The sequence below is a fragment of the Nyctibius grandis genome, chromosome 2 (assembly GCF_013368605.1).
Source record: "Nyctibius grandis isolate bNycGra1 chromosome 2, bNycGra1.pri, whole genome shotgun sequence".
In the NCBI taxonomy this organism is placed as follows: domain Eukaryota; kingdom Metazoa; phylum Chordata; class Aves; order Nyctibiiformes; family Nyctibiidae; genus Nyctibius; species Nyctibius grandis.
The window spans coordinates 42,023,012-42,036,783 of NC_090659.1; the positions used below are offsets into that span (position 1 = coordinate 42,023,012).

The following is a 13,772-nucleotide window of genomic DNA, read 5'->3' on the forward strand; positions in this document are numbered from 1 at the left end:
GAAAATAAAGGAACTTAAATACAGGTCAAGAAAGAAGGACCTGGGAACATTTGCTTTTGCTTTTCCTTTTCTACTCATTAAAAAGAAAAAGAAATTTGAAATGTCCAACAGCGAGAAGCAGCACAGCATGAAAAACTTTTGTAAAATGACAGTCTTTCTCCTTACCTTTGTGATTTGTAATGTCAATGATTATTGAAATGGAGACAGCTTTTAAATTGTAACTTATTTTCACTTATTGTGGCAACTTGCTTCATTGCTTTTGTTAATTTTTGCTATTTGAACAAAGTGTTCCTTCATTTCTGCTGCCTAAAACTCAGTCAACCTGTGATCCTGATTCACGTGCAAGCAGGGTCTTACCTCCTTAGCTATTTCTCAATCCATACAAGTGTGGAATTAATCCTGTCTCCTTATAAACCCTGGGCCTTTCCAATAGTACAGTGGGAATGCGGAGTCACTTTTTTCAGCTTTAGTTGTCCCTACCGAGGTTTTTGGTAAATGATGTAACTAGGCAGGTACTGAGTCTCTATGAGGCCTCTATGTTTGGGAGCTTGGTGGGTTGATGTGACAGAAGTAGGGCTGATTTGTCTTTTACACAGAAGCAGGCACTGATTAAGTGGTTAAAAGCAACAACGGATGGTTTTGTGTGGAATTGCTGGAATGGAATGTGTCTGAAGGGTGGTGAGGACGTTTGATGGTGGATGATGAGGAAGTTTTGCCAAGGCATTGGTGAGGTCTCATTGTCAAGGATGTCAATGAAATGTAACTACACTCACTGTAATCCAAAAGGATTTTGACAAAATCTTTGTAAGGCTGTTGTGCTCGAAATGGTGTTAAAATATGGAATTTATGTAAATGTAAATGAACTGATGTTTAGTTATTGGAATAAGATACTGCAGATGTATTGTGGGATGTATATAAATGGATGTGTACTCTAGATGATTTGGATTATAAAAGATGGTGCTTTGGCCACCTGTCAGTGATTTTCTCTTACCAGGTCAAGGGAATTGTGGATATGAAAGGAAATAACAATTTCTTAGCAAGTTCTTGGATTGTATGAATGTGTCTTGATTTTTGTAATAAAGAATGTTAACTCTACCTCTTAATTTCTGCTAAAGTAAACCTGTGAATTTCAGTAATTATTTTAGTTTGGGCAGAATCTAGTTTAACAAAAGTAAGAGTGGTAATTAAACCTTATCTAATCTCAATTTAAGATAATGGTCAATAGACTAGTGATTTGCTCATGAATCACTGCCTTGCTAAGGAATTCCTATTGAAGGGAAATCACAGGGCATATGCAGCTCGAGGCAGCTTTCCAGAATTTTATCCCAATGATAGCCTTGAGGAAAGCAGGGAAAGTTGCCATGAGGAAAAACACCAGGTCAACACACGGGTGGATTTGCCTGACTTTTTATGACCAAGGATAGCAGCCTTCATGGCAAGGGGAAGGGCTCCCAGCCTCACACCCTCACATTAGATCAAGGTGAATTCCTGAAACCAAGCCACTCTTCCCAGCTCACACAAGCTTTCTCCTCCATGTAATTTCATAGGAATTGAAACAGTCCTGGAGCAAAATTATTTTGTGATGTAGAACTATTGAAGTCAAGGGTAGTAACAGCAAAGCTACATTTGGAGGGGTGCACAGGTAAATGAGAGAACAAAGAGGGGTTTTACTGGGAGTAAAGAGGTGAGGGCAAGATGAGTAAAGCAAAGTTCAGAGGATTTTTTTTTCTGTCTCTGCATCAACATAAGTTTTGAGATTATCTCTGAGTCACAAATTCCAGCCAGCAGTATAAGAAAAAGTTTAATTTCACTTTTGGCTGAAAGACAACTTTCCATCACATTGCCACACCCTTGCCTCAGAGATACCCTATCTAAACTTGCTCAGAACTGCTCATCGAGCCCCTGCTAGAAGAATCGCACATATTTAGTCACCTTTTATTCCCTAAAATAAAAATAAAAATAATATAAAGTACAAGAGCCAACTACAATACAAGATTTATAAACTCTGAACTTTTCTCTTGGCAGATGCATGACATGATACATAGCTTATCATTCCTTGAATTAGCATGCTTTATAATCACTTTAGTAAAGGGAAACTCTTGGTGAATTCAGTGGGCCTGCAACTATCTCAGTCCTGTCCCGGCCTCCCATCAGCTCTCCCAAGCAGGGCTAGGCCAGGCCCAAGTGCTGGGAATGCTGAGTCCTTTTGCTTCTCAGATTATATGTTGAACCCCATTATGATGTTGTGGCATATCAACACGGGTAAAGAGGTTTAACTGAAGCGCACATGGGCTTACTGAATGAGCCTAACTTAAGCTAATTCAGATTTGTGTTCGGTTTTGGGCCCCTTACTACAAGAAACACATCAAGGTGCTGGAGAGAGTCCAAAGAAGGGCAACGAAGCTGGTGAAGGGTCTGGAGAACAAGTCTTATGAGGAGCGGCTGAGGGAATGGGGGAGGTTTAGATTGGATATCAGGAAAAATTTCTTCACCAAAAGGGTTGTCAAGCAGTGGAACAGGCTGCCCAGGGAAGTGGTGGAGTCACCATCCCTGGAGGTATTTAAAAGACGAGTCAGGGGTGCTTAGGGACATGGTTTAGTGGTTGACTTGGCAGCGCTAGGTTAAGGGTTGGACTCGATGATCTTAAAGGTCTTTTCCAACCAAAACGATTCTGTGATTCTGTAATTCTGACACCAACAGCCATAAATATCCAAATACAACAGTTATGCAACATTTCGCTTGCTGTGCTTGAAGACTGATATCACATCCCCCACATTTTTTTCTCTTGTTTTATGTTTAAAGTCCCTAGTTGATTCAGTCTTTCCCCATAAATTGTGTTTTTCAAGATTTGCCATACTTCATATTGCTTCCTTGTGGATTCTTTTCAATTGTTCTGGATTGCTTTTTCTATAAAAGCAGTGCCCAAAACTGGATAAAAAATTGAGTGCAAGACTTTAGCAGCTGTTTGGAGCAGGATAAAAACAATGGTCTTTCAAGGTCACCACCAGTCTTCAAACCCCAATATGGTGCTTGCCTTTCTTGTAACACCATAGCAATGTTGAATAACATACCTGTCATGCTCACTGCAATCCCTGTAGACTCTTCAGGAGAGCTACCACCAGTCCATCTTCACCTTGTCAGGAGCGTGTCTGGTTTTAATCCCATCTTGTCAGGATCATGTTTGTTTTCAGTCCTGTGCTGCAATGAATTTACAGCCTAGCTTCATGTCAGCTGCGAATGGAATAAATATATCCTCTGTTCCACCTCTTTGGGGTATCTGGGAGTCAACCAAGACATGTTCAGCCTGAGACAGATCCTCCCTTCCTCTGAGGAATACCTATCAGTGCCACTATTGTGACAATGTACTCAGCTACTCTATGAGCAGAGTTTTTCTAATGGCTCTTATACCTACTTGTGGTAGTTTCAGTTTGATAACATTTCCCTAGTTTGTTTCTAAGATTGTCACACGAGACAGTGCCAGAAGTTTCACTGAGTACTAACTACGTGACAAGTACTGCCTCTCATCTCTTCCCAGGTCTGGTTACCCTACTGTAGAAGGAAATATGATTTGTCAGACATATTTGTTCTTGACAAATACATGTTAACTTCTACTCATTTTGAAGTTATTTTCTAGGTGCTTAACAATTTATTTTACATGAATAGGCACATAAAGAGCTGACAATGATGACTGTTATTCTAAAAAAAAAAAGTGATTCTCTTTCCAAAAAATACTAAATGCCTTCTCCAGCTAAATTAATATGCAGTACAAAACAAAAAATGAATTTCAGAACAGATGAAAGAGGAAACAGATATTCTGTGAGATGTTTGATTCAAAACTAAGACACCTAAACACTAACATGTAAGTCAATAGTGCCCAAGCACAGGCATCTAGTGCCATTTGAGAAACCCCAGGGCATGGAAGATATCTATGGGAGGCTGACAGATGTACCACAGGATCTATGGGACACGGCTTCTCCGAAGCAGCAAGCGAAGTATTCTAGACACAAAAAATGGCCCATAGTTAACAACTGGGTCATTCCTGAGTTGACCTAAATTAATTGACCTTAATTTTGTCATTTTAATCTCTAACAGAATCACTGCTCATTCAGTTTTATGTTACTGCTGAACTTTGATCCCCTGGTGTTGGTAGGCCCTCTTGGGCATATCATCTTGAGCCTCAGGTTGAAAGGAAAAAAAAAGCTTTTTTTTTAATTTCTTGCCCTTTTAGAATACAGTTATTGTTATGTATAATGGGAAGGAGGAGGAGAATCTTTTCCCTTTGCTATACCTTCCTCATAGCAGACTTTTCAATAGCTCTATTTAAACTGCCTTTGTGCCAGTAATTACAGTGAGTCAGAAACCTGTCCCAGCACTGCTACTTGCATTTGAATTACTGGTGTTCTCTCAAGCTTTGAAAAAAAAGCCAGGGAGCAAAGAAAGAGGATTCACATACTGGTCTGAGTTCAGAAAAGTCTTTAGTGGATACAATAAATCACTAGCCTAATCTAGGAAGAAAAAGAGATCATATGAAAAAAATCTCGAACCGTTGGGAATCCAGATAGCACTGTGATGCAAATGGGGAATCTTAGAATCAGAAAGCAATATGCATAAAGAAAAAGAGTCATCTGAAATTATTTTTACTTGCACAGAGGAAACTAACAAGTGCCTCTTATCATACTTAAAGTATATCGCAGAACACATGAATTCCTTCATCTATATCATGTGATTTATTCATTTAAGGCCAGATCTCTCTGCTCCCAGAAGGACACTTACCGCAATGGCTGGAGTTGCACACAGGTTTGGTGCTGCGTCCGTGCTCCATACATGTAGCAGAGGGGTAGATGGATTTGCATTCACTGGGGTACTGGAGGAAAGCAGTGGCCTTTCTGCACTCCTAACAGAGCCCACTTATGTGCTCAGGATGCAGTTGCCAGATCCCTGCCCGTTTGACTGTCCGGTCTGCTTATAGCCTGGGGGGGAACTCATCTTCTGCAGCAGCCCCCTTGGCTCTGCAGCAGAACTGCTGCCAGGGTGTCAGCCCCAGCCCCAGGCTCCTGTTGACCTCCATGTATTCTGATGGGTCTCACAGTTCTGGGCTTGTATCCCATGTGCCATACACATGTAGGGATCAAAATTAATAATGGCAGCATGTTGCCTTAAGCATTAGCAGGGAGATTGTCTGTATGGCAAGAACCTGTTACACACATAATTATGTTCTCTTTTAGCTATGTCCACTTTGGCAAATGCCCAATTTTTAAGCTGGCCATATATAAGTCAGTAGTGGTCTGGAAGCTGTAGAGCTGTGTTAACATTGGACTTTCCTGAGTTAACATATAATGTCAGGAAGCAAAGTGGAAGAAGTGAATTGCAACCTAACTCCCATGCTAGCAGAGCCATATACTTTCCAGCTGAGGCAAACTTACAGATGGTGTTTCCAGAGTGTGCGTCTTCTCTATATGTATGTGCATCCATGCTTTGACCAATTAACATCTCATCCATTGATGTAAGTGAAATACAAGCTAAGTCTTCATAAAATAGATTTGAAACAAAAATATTTTTAAGTGTCCTGGCAAAGAGACTTAACTTTTTTCCAAATATACTTCTTTTAAAATAGCCATAAATTTGTAGCTTCACATTATTTCCAGAATTATAGCAGTGAATTTAATGCAACTTCTTATCTGCTTTGAAGATGTCTTTTTTGTACTTTGAAAAACAATCAGACTAGAAAAAGTTAAAGAAAAAAAATGCATTCAAAAAATTAAAAAATTATTCAATGTTTGTTTCAGGATCAATTTTAATTTAATATTAAAAACTGAAAAAGCATGTGAATGCCGTGGTTTCTGACGAATGAACAGCTATGCCATGACAAGCAATCTTAAATGTGTTCCCATTACTAAGAATCTCATCATTTTCATTGTGAGGCTGATTAAACTACAGAAGGCTTCTCTTCTTTTTCTGAGTGTCTCCAGGACAGATGTTGCCAGCCTTCCTGAGGTTAGCACTTCATACCCTGGGAAGTGCTCAGGAGCAAGCCTCAGCTTCCAGGGGAAGAGTCAGAGTAGGATGAGTTATGTCTGGCAGGAGGAGAAGGTGCTTGCAGGACATTGATGAGGGTCTTAAGCCATTTAAGGAACAGTTTTATCCCAGTCTACTTGCAAATCAGGGCATAGAATTAGTAAATAAATACGTATGTATTCACACTATATATTACTTACCTTTAATATTCTGCCTACATAAATGAAAGTTTCATGCAGATGATAGGTATCTAGACAGCTGGATTGGTAGTTTTAAGCCCAGAGATGAAGACTGGCTGCTTCTCTCTCTTTTCTGTGGAGGGCGGACTGCCCCTGAGCTGGGGGATCACCCCTTGCACACAAGCCCGCTGTGAGTGTGGCAATAAGAGGCAGCAGGAATGTGCCCTTCGGAGGATGCTAGGCACTGCGTATGAGCGTGCCAGGGCAGCCTGTGGGCTGCCTCAGGGGACAGGGAGGGAGCTGCTAGCCAGGAGCAGGCAGGGCATGCCATGGGGTGCTGGCTATGGATCTGGCTCCCCTGAAGCATATCAGTATAGCTGTAACCCCTCTCTACAGCAGAGCTGTTAACTGGGTTTCTTTCAGCCTGTGCAAAGAGTTGAGGAAGGACTATACACAGTTTGTGACACACAGCATGTATTTATTGGCTAATGAGTATTAATATGCTCACCACTCACTGGCGAGGCTCTCCTGGCCCTGCAGCCATCAGTCAGGTAGGGAAGTGCCATCCCTCGTTGCATGGCTGAACATTCATCTTGCTGAGCTTCCATTGTCTGCCTCTGTACTTCCCCCCGCCATCAACCATTTTTACTGCTTTCCCAGCAACAGTTCTCTCTGAAGTCCTGGACTAACAATTACAGACTCACTCCTGCCTTTGTTTTCACTTTTCTTTGCTCATGTAGCTTTAGCTTAGGAGAGGGCTCAAGGACCCCCCCGGCAACAATTCTGCAGGAGCAGGGCTGAGCCAGGCTCACAGTGGTGCCTGGCAGAGCCGAACCTGGGGTTGTATCGCCCTCAGCACTAAAACTCAATTTAATTTAGTGATTTACACCAGTACCTTCCAGTGTGACTGTGTCTCCTAAGTATACACTCAAGGTGGATTCAAAGATTTCAGTAGATGGAGAGTTTCTATATTGAAATTGTTCCAGTGATTAATGTAATAGAAGTATGATTTAAATAAAAAAAAACTTACCTTAATTCCACTTTTAATTAATCTAGTTTCAGCTGCACATGAAAACACACAATTCAAGATTTAAACAAATAAAAAAATCTCTTTTTGAGAAATAGGTGTATCTGAAACAATGGAGGTGGACAATTTCTTGGAAGACTGTTTTTAGAACTTGGCATTATACATAAGATTGGAAAAAAAAAGGAAGCTTGGGGGGGAATATTATCTTTTTCCCCTACCGTTTAAATCATCAGATAATTCAATAAACAGAGGAGCACCTCTCTCTGCTTGTCATATTCTCAGCTTTAATCTCAGCTATAAAAAGCTAGTCCATTGTTAAGACTTAAAATCCTCTACTGTGAAAGGGAAATATAATAACCTTTGCTGTATATACACCAGCTGTTGTTCCCTAACAAGCACTGTTGATAGAGTGATGTTTAATCTTTGATGGTAATATCAAGGATATATTGAATTGCAACAAAAGCACTTTTCAGACACAATATCTTCCAGGATTATAAAAATTTATGGACAAACCATATGATTCTGTATAATGGAGTTGAATACTGACTAGTAGTGCCAAGGTAATTCGGGTAATATTGTAAGTTTGATCTCTTACGTGGGAAAAATCCAGAGAGTTTAATAGCTTTATTAAGTGGTAAGATTTTGTTCCTGCACATCAGGTCAGCAATAAATTCTTACATTACTACTGTTATAAAACTCAGTAACAGAAACCTGAAGCTGTGTTATATGACTCTCCCCTAGGAAGGGTCAGTGATTCACTTCTCTCAGTGCTGCACAATGACAGTAGGAAGCACCAGATTTACACAGAAAATTGGGAAAAATTGTGATCCAAACTCAGTGCTACACAGTTGCAATTTAATGTACCACTGTTGAAAAATTCGTTTGATTATCATGTTCAAAGTGGATTCTCACTAAAAGCAGAATTTGGGAGGCAAAACCTGTTATTAAAATACACTGAGAATTCTGCATGAGCTGAAAATGACAGGGAAGAGTGGGAGGAAGCAAAGGCTAGAGGCAGAAAGTAGAGTGATTTGCACCCATTCTTATATGACATTCTTAGCAGGCGTCTAACTTGTTCATTATTTTAAAAATCCTGTCTCAATCTAGCACCATTTTTAATCCTTATCCTCAAGTTAGATCGTGGTCTTAAATGTCTGTGGTTCAGTCTTATGCCCTGAAAAAAGCAAGAAAATCACCACCCTTCTCAACATGAAGACCCAAAGTAACAGAACCCTAACAAGAAAAAGTGTCATGTCTCTTAGGGCCTTTGGCTAGGATATCTTTGCATTTCTGTAAGACCCAGCTCATTGTTACCACTGAAAAGTAAAATCCAGGTTTCAAACCAGCCATGGCCACAAACTGGAACGCAGGAAAATGTTGAGATAAAGGGTTAATGTGGCTCCAGCAGCTTAGCACAAGACAGAAGTCTGCCTGTGTTTCAGGGCTCGAAACATGCCTCGTTTCCACCTCTAGGCAATAGTAAAGTATGTTACAGAATTCATGGGAAGGCATTAAGCATGTTGTAGCCAGGGAAGTTTTAAAATGAACTGGGATTAATCTTGCCTACCAATTAAATGCTAATCATTTAACCTAAACTAGCACTTAGCTTCCTGCTATAGCCAAGGGAAAAGGACAGACACCTCTAAAGAGTGATTACTCCACCCTCTACTGAACACCCAGCATGGGAAGAATCGCCTTTCATAAGTGTCTGTAAGTCTCTACAGAATACAGAAGGTGTCTAGATGATTAGCTAAACTCACAACTTTATTTTGAGTCAGCTTAAACTAGATAAGATTCATTTCACTGCTGGTGATTAAAATAAGGCATTTTTCACTGTTAACATCAATTGTCCAGAGAATTGTCAAATGCATCCACTTCTATCCGGTCTCATAAATAGAGGAAAACATGGAAAAGGAGTATGGTATTTTGGCTAGCTCATTCTTTTCTTCCAGCTAGCATTATTTAAGTCTGGCATGGATAGTCTGAGTCAGCACCTTTTCCTCCAGATACTGATTCCTCCTAGAGAGAAAAGCAATCTGATGATGTCTCTGGTTACACCAGAGCACCGTCAATGTTCTGTGGGCCTGACATCACGTAACATCCCGTCACAATCCCAAATATTATATTTATATTTTGAAAATATGAAAAAAAAGAACATTTGGGCTAGAAAGACTGTTGCCTACCGTGAGTCACTGACTTTTGTTAAGGCGAATAGTTAAAACCAGAGTAATGCCCATTGCTCCAGGTGTGGTGACTCTGTAATTCATGCTCTGAGGTTCTGGAGCTGCAGAGAGCCAAACAACAGGAGCTTTAGGATGTAATTTGTATTCATTGTCCTAAGTAATATTATAGTGCCTTGAAGACCAGGTCAGCTCAGTTAGGAAGCATGATGGCAGATGTCACATGCTTTTCATTCTTTGCCTCTCAGCAATTTTCCCAGGCTGGGGATAGGGAAACGGGTGATGTGGCTTTTCTAACTTCCTTATTCGTTTTGGAACTGTGACTGTTTTCAGGGAGCTTGACAAACTAGCTTCTTTGAAGAAGGTGTTGATAATTTCCATTAGCAGCTGACAGTAGTTTTTCCACTGGCTTTCACCAGTCATCGAGAGTACAAATCTGCTTTGTAGGAGGCAGCTCGCATAATCCTAGGGGCTTCTAGAGTTTCATTGTGTTTGATGGAGTTTCATTATGCTGGGGTAGTCAGGTGGTTAATACCAACCAGACCAACTCAAAGTTTTCTGCCCCTGTGAGTTCCTGTTGCATTTAGTTCATTTCTTCTGCAAAGTAAGATGAGAGTTCTTTGTAACAGGCTGGTCTCAGGTTTAACTCAAAGACAGTGTTTGAATGTCAGCTGTAACTGGCCTCTACTGATTACTTATCACACTATACTTAAGCAGAAATGAAAATACAAATAATAGATACAGGGAGATAGATAAGATAGATAGATAGATAAATACACACACAGGCAGCCTTTACACAAAGGTGTTGTACATAGAGCTTCCTGCAGCCCACAATTCCTCAGTTTCTACATGATATATCCCTAGTCACCACACTGTTTGTCAAAAATTAGCTTTTTTAAAGGAAAAAAATATTCATCTAGCCTCTCAACTAAGCAGCCACCCACTGAAAGTGCCTAGAAAGGCATTGGTGTTCCCAGCAAAAGCTATGGTCACGTTTGGGAAGAAAGCAGCCCAAGGAACTGAGATCTCCCCATTTTGTGGTGGGTTATGTAGCAAGGCAACACCAAGAGTGGCAAGACCCATGTGGTCCTGCCTGGGGTCCTGCAGCCAGCTTGTGAGGTTTAAGAGCTGGAGAGAGACTGAAGAGTTGGACTGGGAATCTGTGTTTCCAGGGCCATGAGAAGCTGACTGTGAGACAGGCACTGCTAGGGGAGTAGGAAAGTCTTTCTAGCAGAGTAAACCCTATGCCTGTTCATACGGGCAGGCTGGACCAGGAGTATTAACCCTGAAACAGAAAAGGGCTGGTGTCCCACAGAAAGAAGCATAAAACAAATCCAGCCTCTGCATGAATGACCAGAGAGTCTGGATCAATCGTTTTTATATGTGTACCTAAAACCAAACCCAAACCAAATAGACTGGCATGTTCTTGGGAAATCAGCACAAATGATAGGACTGCTAAAGAACATGCCAGGATTTTGCCATATGCAAATGGTTGTCTTTGTGTGATTTAAGGAGGACAATTATCCTTCTAGCTAATTTTAGCTGACTATCATTTATCTTTATTACTGTATCAGCTGTAATTACAGAGCAAATTATTGACACTGTGAGGAATTAAACCTACCCATTTAGCTTGAAAGCTTTGTTAAGATTTCCTTGATCTTTGACACCTGACACCTTTTTACTATTTTGAAGGGACATCCTTGGCAAGTTCGAGACCTTGATTGAAACGGCTGTGAAACAACGGTGCATTCTTCCAGTGAGACACACCACAGTGCACAGGGAAGTAAAAAAACACCTTGTGCTCGGGACCAAGAGTCATTTCTCTCTACAGGGTACCAAATCTAAATTTAGCTACTGTCAGCAGTGGCTACCCTTCATTGTTACCCCATGGCTCTTCGCAGCTTTGGTTGGGATTTCTAATAACTATGTTGTAAATCTGTCATCATTTTCCCTTCTAATTCTGAGTTACTTTTTGTCTGACAACATGCCTAAGAGTGTATCACGGACCTTTTTTTTCGGTACCAGATGAAAGGCAGATGGGAATAATTCTCTTTGTTAGTTCCTACTCTACTCACATCTCTCTTGCTCTTCAAAATGTGTTCCCACAGGTGCCCCTGCTCCCCACAGACATTTTTTCTTCATCTTTCTGCTGTCTTTTTTCTCATAATCTCATAGGACTCTTTTTTTCTGTGAAGTCTTCAAGTCCTCTTTTTTTTTCTCCTCCAAATGGTCTTATAGTACATTTTACCACAGTTCTCCTTATGCTGGATCTTCCCACATACAACCACTGTCTCGGCATCATGCAGAGACTGTGGACACAGAGCTGGGCAGGCATCAGTTTTCAATTAGTTTCTGGATCATCCCTTCCACAGCAGGAAGAAGGGGGAGTCACAGAGGGGTTTCAAAATCATGGTCAAAAAACTATAGATGTCGCATCAGGTCCGGAGAGGATCCAGAAAAAAATTGAAAGTTTAGCAGGTTCGTAGCTTTAAAATTGAGTTGATACAATGGGAAGAAGGGGAGAAACCAAAACTAAAATAGGACTTGCAACACAGGCAAAGAAAATAAAAGGAGCTGAGCAGGAAGCATAACTGAAAACACTATAAAAGAGGCAAAATTGCAAATAAATAGTAAATGGAAAGAAAACCATGGTCTCTGCTTCCCTATCCTTGGTACTGCAGTAAGTGTTCAGGGCTCCAAGTACCTGTGTTTTTTAGAAAGTCTCTACTGTACAAGTGTTGGAAAACAGATGCTTTCATGGTTTCTGCATTCCTTCTTGTTATTGTCAAGGACTGTAGTAACACACTGCCTGGTGAACTCAGCTGAAATATTAAAAGCCCTCTGCTGCAGACAAGCCATTCATTGCTGATCCAGAAATGGATACCTTCTGAGATGGTGGGAGAATTCCTGCCAAATGAGACTGGATTGCTTGGTATTCTATAAAAACTGCATGAGATCAATTTTTTTTTCCTCACTTCTCTATGGGGTATTAACTGGAGACTCACTGACTGAACCAGAATGGTGTTATGAAAATATTTAATATGCAAAAATGTACCTTTTATTATGATCAATTTTAGCAAAACACATCTACTGCAGTAGTGCATCAAAGAAGTGTATTTTGTCTGAAAACCACAGGTAATTTGTAGGTATCTGTTGTTGTCTGACTCTTCATTATAGCTAACCCTTATTTTTATTTATCATTGGACATAAAGACACCAAAAAAGTATTGAACTCCATTGTCTTAGGCAGTATACGAGTTCAGGATAAGAAATGAGCTAATAAAATGTCTCATGAAATGTGTGTGTGTTTGCATTAGTTGTGAGCGTATCAGTCTTTCCCTTTGTCTGAGATTTCTGCATGGGTGCTTCCATACATGCATAAAAAAAATCACACATACATCACCACACACAGGTATGATAAGGGTAAAATTAATGTAATGTGGCAGAAGGCTTTAGTACAAGCATTTTTTGAAATACCACATTTCTAAAAAATGAGCATCTTTTGACTTAAATAGGCATACCACAGAGTAGTGGAATTTCAAAGACGATCTCCAGATGATCTCTGGAGATCATCTCATCCAACCATTCTGCTTGGAGCAGGGTCAGCTGGAGCAGGTTGCCTAGGATCATGTCCAGTCAGATTTTGAATATCTTCATAGACAGAAACTCCACAGCCTCTCTGGGCAACCTGTGGCAGTGTCCAATCACCCTCAGAGGAAGGAAGTTTTTCCTTATGTTTAAACAGAATTTCCTGTATTTCAGTGTGTGCCCTCTGCCTCTTGTCCTGTCGCTGGGCACCACAAAGCAGAGTCTGGCTCCTTCTTCTTTATTCCTCCCATCAGGTATTTATATCCATGGACAAGATCCCCTTGAGCTTTCCCATTTCCAGGCTGAATAGTCCCAGCTCTCTCAGCCTCTGCTTGTATGGAAGATACTACAGCCTCTTAGTAAACTTTGTGGCCCTTAACTGGACTCGCTCCAGTATCTCCATGTCCCTCTTGTATTGAGCAGTCCAGAACTGGACCCAGCACTCCAGAGGTGTCTCACCAGGGCTGAGCACAGATAAAGGACCACCACCCTTGACCTGATGGTGACACTTTGCCTAAAGCAGCCCAGGACGCTGTTGGCCGCCTTTGCCATGCTGGCTCATGTTCAGCTTGATATTCACCAGATCACCCAGGTCCTCTTCTACCAAACTGCTTCCCAGACACGTGGTCCCCAGGAATAACAAATGCAGGACTTTGCATTTGTCTTTGCTGAACTTCATAAGGTAACTCTGTGCCCATTTCTCCAGCCTGTGAAGGTCACTGTGTATGGTAGCACACTCATCTAGGGATTAGCCACTTGTCCCAGTTTTGTAACACGTGCAAAC

The 13,772-nt window shown here is 40.9% G+C and overlaps 1 protein-coding gene across 1 annotated transcript in view; it reads left to right on the forward strand.

Moving 5' to 3' along the window:
- Nucleotides 1-11,115, forward strand: part of MID1 (midline 1) — a 176,690-nt gene extending 165,575 nt beyond the window's left edge. Inside the window, exon 11 of the transcript XR_011049888.1 lies at nucleotides 11,094-11,115. The gene's annotated coding sequence lies outside the window, so the exon portion shown is untranslated. The remainder of the gene's footprint in view (nucleotides 1-11,093) is intronic.
- Nucleotides 11,116-13,772: the final 2,657 nt, after the last annotated feature.